We start from the raw sequence: 6,221 nt of genomic DNA, 5'->3' as shown, positions 1-6,221 counted from the left end.
AGCCCGAAGGTTGAACACACACTCTACGAGAGTGTCTAAAGGTGGCAAGAACCACAGCTGTAACCCACCTTTTAGAAAGCAGTCCTTTTTCCGGAAACCTCCTTTGACCCTTCAAAAGAGTCGTTTCAAACTGGAACTTCATTGGAACCTTATCCCACAAGCGTCGACGTCTCCTCCTCCTTTTATTTAGTTATTTCGTAACTTATTTTATTTGGTTTTTGGAACTTTAATAATTTCAACATGGTCAGTATTTAAGTTAATCTTGACATTTCTAATCACCTGTAGAAGAGAAGAAACGAGGGATCACCCATTATTGTTTTTTATCGAAAAGACTGTGGAGATTAATAATTTTTATTTGTATCTTTAACAAAAATTAATTACATCTCACACAGTTTTCGATAAAAAACAATAATGAGGTGATCCCTATTCCCGTTCCTTATCTTCTTACTAAGTGATTATAAGGGCAAATACTTCTAAAGTACTGACCATGGTTGAAAGTGGGGGGGGGGGGCGGGGGGGGGGGGTATTTATTAGTTTCCAAAACAAAAATAATATAAGGTTACAAAACTACATAAAAGGAGAGGAGACGTCGACTTGTGGGATAAGTTACCAAGAAGTTCAGAGTTTGAAAACGACTCGTTTTTGAACGGAGTTCACGAAGGAGGTTTCACGGAAAGGACTGCTTTTAAAGGTGGGGTTACAGCTGTGGTTCTGACACCTTTTAGACAACACTTGGGTGTAACCTTCTTTTCTAACCTGGGGCTGGACCCGGTTAATTCGTCGTAGGACACTGTTAAGTTCAAAACAGTACCATGGGTTGGTCCTTATCACGGTGATTTGCCTCCTCGTCCCTTCAACCGACGAGCTTGGTGATACTACTAACAGCTCTCTCGCTGTTACTACTGACTTTAAGTACCTGTGATTCACGACCCAAAACGATATCCTTTATGAATGTGGGCGCTAAGATACTTACCCGCCTCTCTCTCCTCTCTCTCTCTCTCTTTATGGTCGAGAGTTAGTCATGCACTTTGTTTAACCATCAGTTGTCTACAACCTAACTACGAAGTCACGTAATCTCTCGGTCATAAATAAGTAATTTATACAGAGAGAACCAAAGTAGAAGTACAGGGAGTTACAACTCTAATGTCATTAAATCACATTGAATGAAATCGAGACCCTATCACATGACCCTTACTTTGGTTCTGGAATTCTCACGATTAGGGTTCACACTATAAAGTTGATAAAGTAAAGTCGGAGGTACAAAAAAAAAAAAAAAAAAAAAAGTATTAAAGTATTACATAATAAGAGAAGTCCGGAAGTTCTTACAAGTTTTTTACATCCAAGTTAGAAGTCTCAAGGGCGTTTATTATATCTCTTAGTCGTGAGAACATTCATGTCAGGTCTTATGTATGTGTAGTTTTTCTTTAAACATCCACGATGTCCAGAGCTCTAAACTACGGGCGTTAGTCCCGTTTCTAATAAGAGTGTCTGTGATAAGCAAGGAGTCTTAACGGCCATTTAAAGCTCTAGAGAATATTAAAACCTAGATACCTCGATTCACGATAAAGGGGATTCGGAGTCTTTCTCGAAAAACTCATTCTATACAGAAAAAGACTCCCGTTCAACGTATCAAAAAAGAATATCCCAAACTGCTCCTTGACATTGACGATCCCAGCATAGCAGGACTTGTAGCTGCTACTTCCTTCTCGTCCTATCCTGTTTGCAGTGATAAGACACTCTGTGGAATAGGGAAGTCCGATAATCTTTTCTTTCTATATTTGTCTCTATTACCTCTTCTACTAGTTGTTTGAATTAAGTGTTCTGGTTGTTTCCGTTTTTTTTCTATTATAGGTGTATGGTGTATGTTGCCTGACCTGGGCATTAAGCACATCCCTGTTGACCAATCAAGTGCTTTCTCATACCCCAACCAACCGATGAAGCAGGAATTGCTGCTGAACGCAGGGCGATAGGATGGGGGGCTGGGGGGGGCGGGAGAAGGGGGAAGCAGACGGAGGGGAGTGGACGAAATTCATGCACAAGTAAGTCGGTTTTGCCATAAAATAACTTACACCCATTGCTATGAAGGGGGCGGAGCGGGGGTAGCGAGAGAGAAGAGAAAGAAATACCACTCTCAAGTCAGAGACTGGAACAAATTGAAAGTTAATCAGATGTTGAATTGATGCTTCAGGAGCTAAGACCAGTACTTTTGTTCATTAAAACTGTCCTCTCTTTTGTTTGTCTTCATGTCCCTCAAGCTTAGATTAAACATAGGAAATTTAAGTGGTAAACTAGCCTCTGGAGGGAGTATCGGGAAATTGAAACTAGACCTTCAGAGTGTAATCCAAGTGTATATTGCAATATTTCTTCAAGCCTCCATTATTTTTGTTCATAATTTATCCAATTTATTATTCTCTTTCAGGCCTCAAAATGGTTCAAAATCTCGCTTTACAAATCTTCTCAGAGTCCGGCAAAGTAATATATAGAATCAGCACTCTGGTAAGTACAGTCAGAGAATCCCATACACCCTCAAAAGAAAGCGTTAGGTGCTGCTAGGTCTAGGGTTTATCCTGCACCAGGGCACACATATTCTCAAACTACACATTGCCGTTCTCTCAGAACTTTTTTTTTTTTTGTTTTCTTTTAACACCAACGTCGACACAAGAATGGTTAGAAAATCTGGTGAACCGTTAGAAAAGATTGGAACCCACGACCTGGGCATTAACACATCTGTTGACATCAATGTGTTATCCTCATTCGTATCCAAGCCAGAAAGCTGCGCTAAACGAGGATCAGGAACGTGCATCTCGAACACTATGAATATTACTCGAGAAGAGCGAGCAATTATGAACTGAAAATTCATGCAAAGTAAGTCATAGGCTGTGCCATAGGAATTACTTACAGGCCATTCTATGAGACCGCGACGAGGGAGGAAGAGAGAAAGAAAACTACCACTCTCATTGAGTCAGACTTAAACAAATTGTAGTCAATCAGATTGTTGGACTTGATCTGTCAGTGCTGTCTCGAGCGCCAATTATTATTATTTCAATTATATGTCTTATTTTGTTTGCTTGCATGTCCCTCAATGTTGATTACATATTTCTAGTGTAAATAGCTCTGGAAGTGTAATGTACTAGAATGTGCAACTAAGGACCTTCAGAGTGCAATACAAATGTAATGTGCAATATTGTTACTCATGTGTATTATAATTATCAATATTTCAATTTCCCGCTAATCATTTACAGTTTACTCTTCAAGCCATCAATGTTCCAAGATTAAGTTACTCACATCATTCACACTACCCGGCAAAGTACATATACGTACGAATCAGCACTATGGTCAGCACAGTCCAGAACCATACAGCCTCAAAAGAAAGTTTGTAGGGCACTACTAGATCCTCTGGGTTTGATTCCCACACAGGGCCAAACATTATTCTCACACAGCCAACTCATTCTGGTTCAGAACTTGCTGGCACATCTCGACGATTCTTCTCTTTTATTAAATAATGGATCTATGAGCTGACATATTCCAACTAAACACAACCACAGAAGAGAGCTTTTTAGAGTAAAAGATATGTGTCTTTTTTGAGCAAAAGTTGCATAGTTTTTATGACAGAGAGAGACAAGTAACGCTAGGAGGATACTTAATTGTACCTGAAATTGAAGATTGAAGGAAGACAGGATAGCAGATTCGAGAACAACTTATCTCCTTCAGGATAAAACCACCCCGGGCGGAATCGAACCCTATGCTACGTGCTATCAAGCTAACTAGAGGAGCCTGGCTCAATATGTCCCTTTTTCTGACAACGTTGCATAGTTCACTGAGCCACTAGTTAATCTCTTTCATAACATCGGTTAAGTTGACTATTTTTTTTTGTATTTTTTTTTTTTTTTTTTCTGGTACATCTATGGCTTATATTATAATCAAGATCCATCACTCGTCATTCACATTTCATATTCACACACTGATCCTCGTATCTTCCTGAACCACAACCACCTAAAAAGCTGAAAATTTGGTAGGAATATTCCTTTTATGGTCTAGGGTCGCAATAAGACAAGGATTGTTGCGAACAATCTAAACCGAGCCGATCCTGAGATAATCAATTTTTGATCGCTAAATCTACACCATAAGAAACTACACAGAGTGCAGAGATCGACGGAGAGAAATGTAGGCGCTCCTCGACCAACATTCTTGAGGTTTCATTTATGTTTTCAGTTTGATAACTATGCAGCTTAATAGGGTAGCGCGCAGCGCGACCGTATTTTTTTATGTTATTTTCTATACTTATTATTATTATGTTTCTCTTCTGTGCAATAAAGTAAAACATAATTACGTTTTTCCCTTCCCCAGGTAACACATCACAAAGGGCATGCCGGCAGCACCAGCTCATCGTCAGTGTCAGGGAGCGACTCGAGTGCCCCCCTTGCCAAAAAGCACGCCTCCAATTTGAACAACATCCAGTCCAACACCTCCACCTCTGCGAGCAGTACGGCCGCCACTGATAAGCGGAACAAAATTCTGAAAGACAAAAAACGAACCCTGAAGAGGTTGCTGTAGAAAATCCCTCGAATTTTTTGTCGAAAGGTGTGGGAAATTTTTGTCGAAAGGTGTGGGACATTTTATTAAAAGTTTCTGGGAAATTTGAGCCCCGTCAGCGTCGGTCGTTACGCGTAAAAATTCCCTGGAAAGTTTCTCATGAGTTTTTTTTTTTTTTTTTTTTAATCAAAACTGAGTTTTCTCATAAAAGAATGTCCGAACATAGATGACTGTCAATCAACAAGGAAATTCTATGTAACTGAGGCAGTGTGGACAGTCCAGTCAACATCAATTGACTGCCAATGCTGATTGACGATGTGAGTATACACCTTTATAATCCTGGATTGAAATTTAGATAAATGCACATAAATGAGAATTTAAATTCTTACGAAATTCCTGTGTGCGGAGTCCAGTAGGACTATTGCACCCCTACGGATGAATAAGTATTTAATATTTATCTAATTTTATTCCAGGATTCTACATGGATAAAGCCGCTCAGGTTTCACAATGCAAATACACAAACATATTCCTCCCCCCCTTTCAAAAAAAATTCCCTCTCTTGTAATTTTAATTCCCTCCTAATTTGTCCCCTTTCCCCTCCCTTTTATTTTGTTTTCTTAAATGTCCATTTCACCCCCCCCCCATCACTCGAAAAGTTCAGTCATTTTCCCCTCCTCTCAGAGTTGCTTTGTGGGAGGGGGATTTCCCTCTCATGGCTGGGGGCCACAATAAGTGTGTAAGCTTAGATATTAACTTATGGATTATGTCAATAAGAATACAGCCCTTTAACTCTTGCATTAAGCATTCTCATTGGTTGATTTCAAACTGTTGAACCAATCAGTTTTGCTCCAAGAGTTAAACTCAAACCAAGTTTAATGACCAGTACCACAATCACAGTGTAAACTTAGATTAACTTTAACTCTTGAATTAAGCCATCAGATTGGTTGATTTCAAACTGTTCAACCAATCAGATTGCTCCAAGAGTTAAGTTTAAATTCGGATTGTAATCCCGACCAGAATTACTCTATGAGAGGGGGTACAAAGAAAGGTTGATTTATTTGAGATTTTTCTATTATTTTATAAATAATGTCAAATGTACAATGAATAGATTTTTTTGCCGTTTTAACTAGCCCATTTACCTTTTGTAGGTTTTGGGAATTTTTAAACCAATCTTGGATATGACAGAAGAAAGAAAGAAAGCAATTTTTTTTCCTCAATTTTACGAGTGTTTGAACTATTTGGTTGATTTTAATTTAGGGCTCGAAAATTTCAAGTTTTAGGTACAATTTTTGTTTTGTTTAGTTCGTTTTTTTTTCGAGTGATATTTCAATTTTACGAGTGTTTGAACTATTTGGTTGATTTTAATTTAGGGCTCGAAAATTTCAAGTTTTAGGTACAATTTTTGTTTTGTTTAGTTGTTCTTTTTCTTTCGAGTGATATTTCAACATTTCCCCCTCCTGGTTTGTAGAAAAATAGTTCTCTAGCTGTCTTCACAATCCGCGGTCAGCGTTGCTTAACTTGAAGTGCAAGGGTTAGGTGGTAGAAAACGCCTCCGGCGTTAACCTCGCCTAGTGGTTACCTTCCACTCAAGAGTCTATTATTATTATTATTATTCAACATTTCCCCCTCCTGGTTTGTAGAAAAATAGTTCTCTAGCTGTCTCCACAATCCACGGTCGGCGTTGCTCA

At 38.9% G+C, this 6,221-nt stretch overlaps 1 long non-coding RNA gene across 1 annotated transcript; it reads left to right on the top strand.

Moving 5' to 3' along the window:
* The first annotated feature begins 2,445 nt into the window (after window positions 1–2,445).
* LOC113472644 lies at window positions 2,446–5,720 on the top strand. Its single transcript, XR_003394869.1, has 2 exons — window positions 2,446–2,496; window positions 4,348–5,720. It is a non-coding gene; the product is annotated as an uncharacterized LOC113472644 (long non-coding RNA).
* Window positions 5,721–6,221: the final 501 nt, after the last annotated feature.

Source organism: Diaphorina citri, unplaced genomic scaffold (assembly GCF_000475195.1).
Source record: "Diaphorina citri unplaced genomic scaffold, Diaci psyllid genome assembly version 1.1 scaffold6749, whole genome shotgun sequence".
Lineage (NCBI taxonomy): Eukaryota > Metazoa > Arthropoda > Insecta > Hemiptera > Psyllidae > Diaphorina > Diaphorina citri.
Note: the sequence above shows the minus strand (reverse complement) of the source record. Positions and strands in the feature narration are given on the sequence as shown.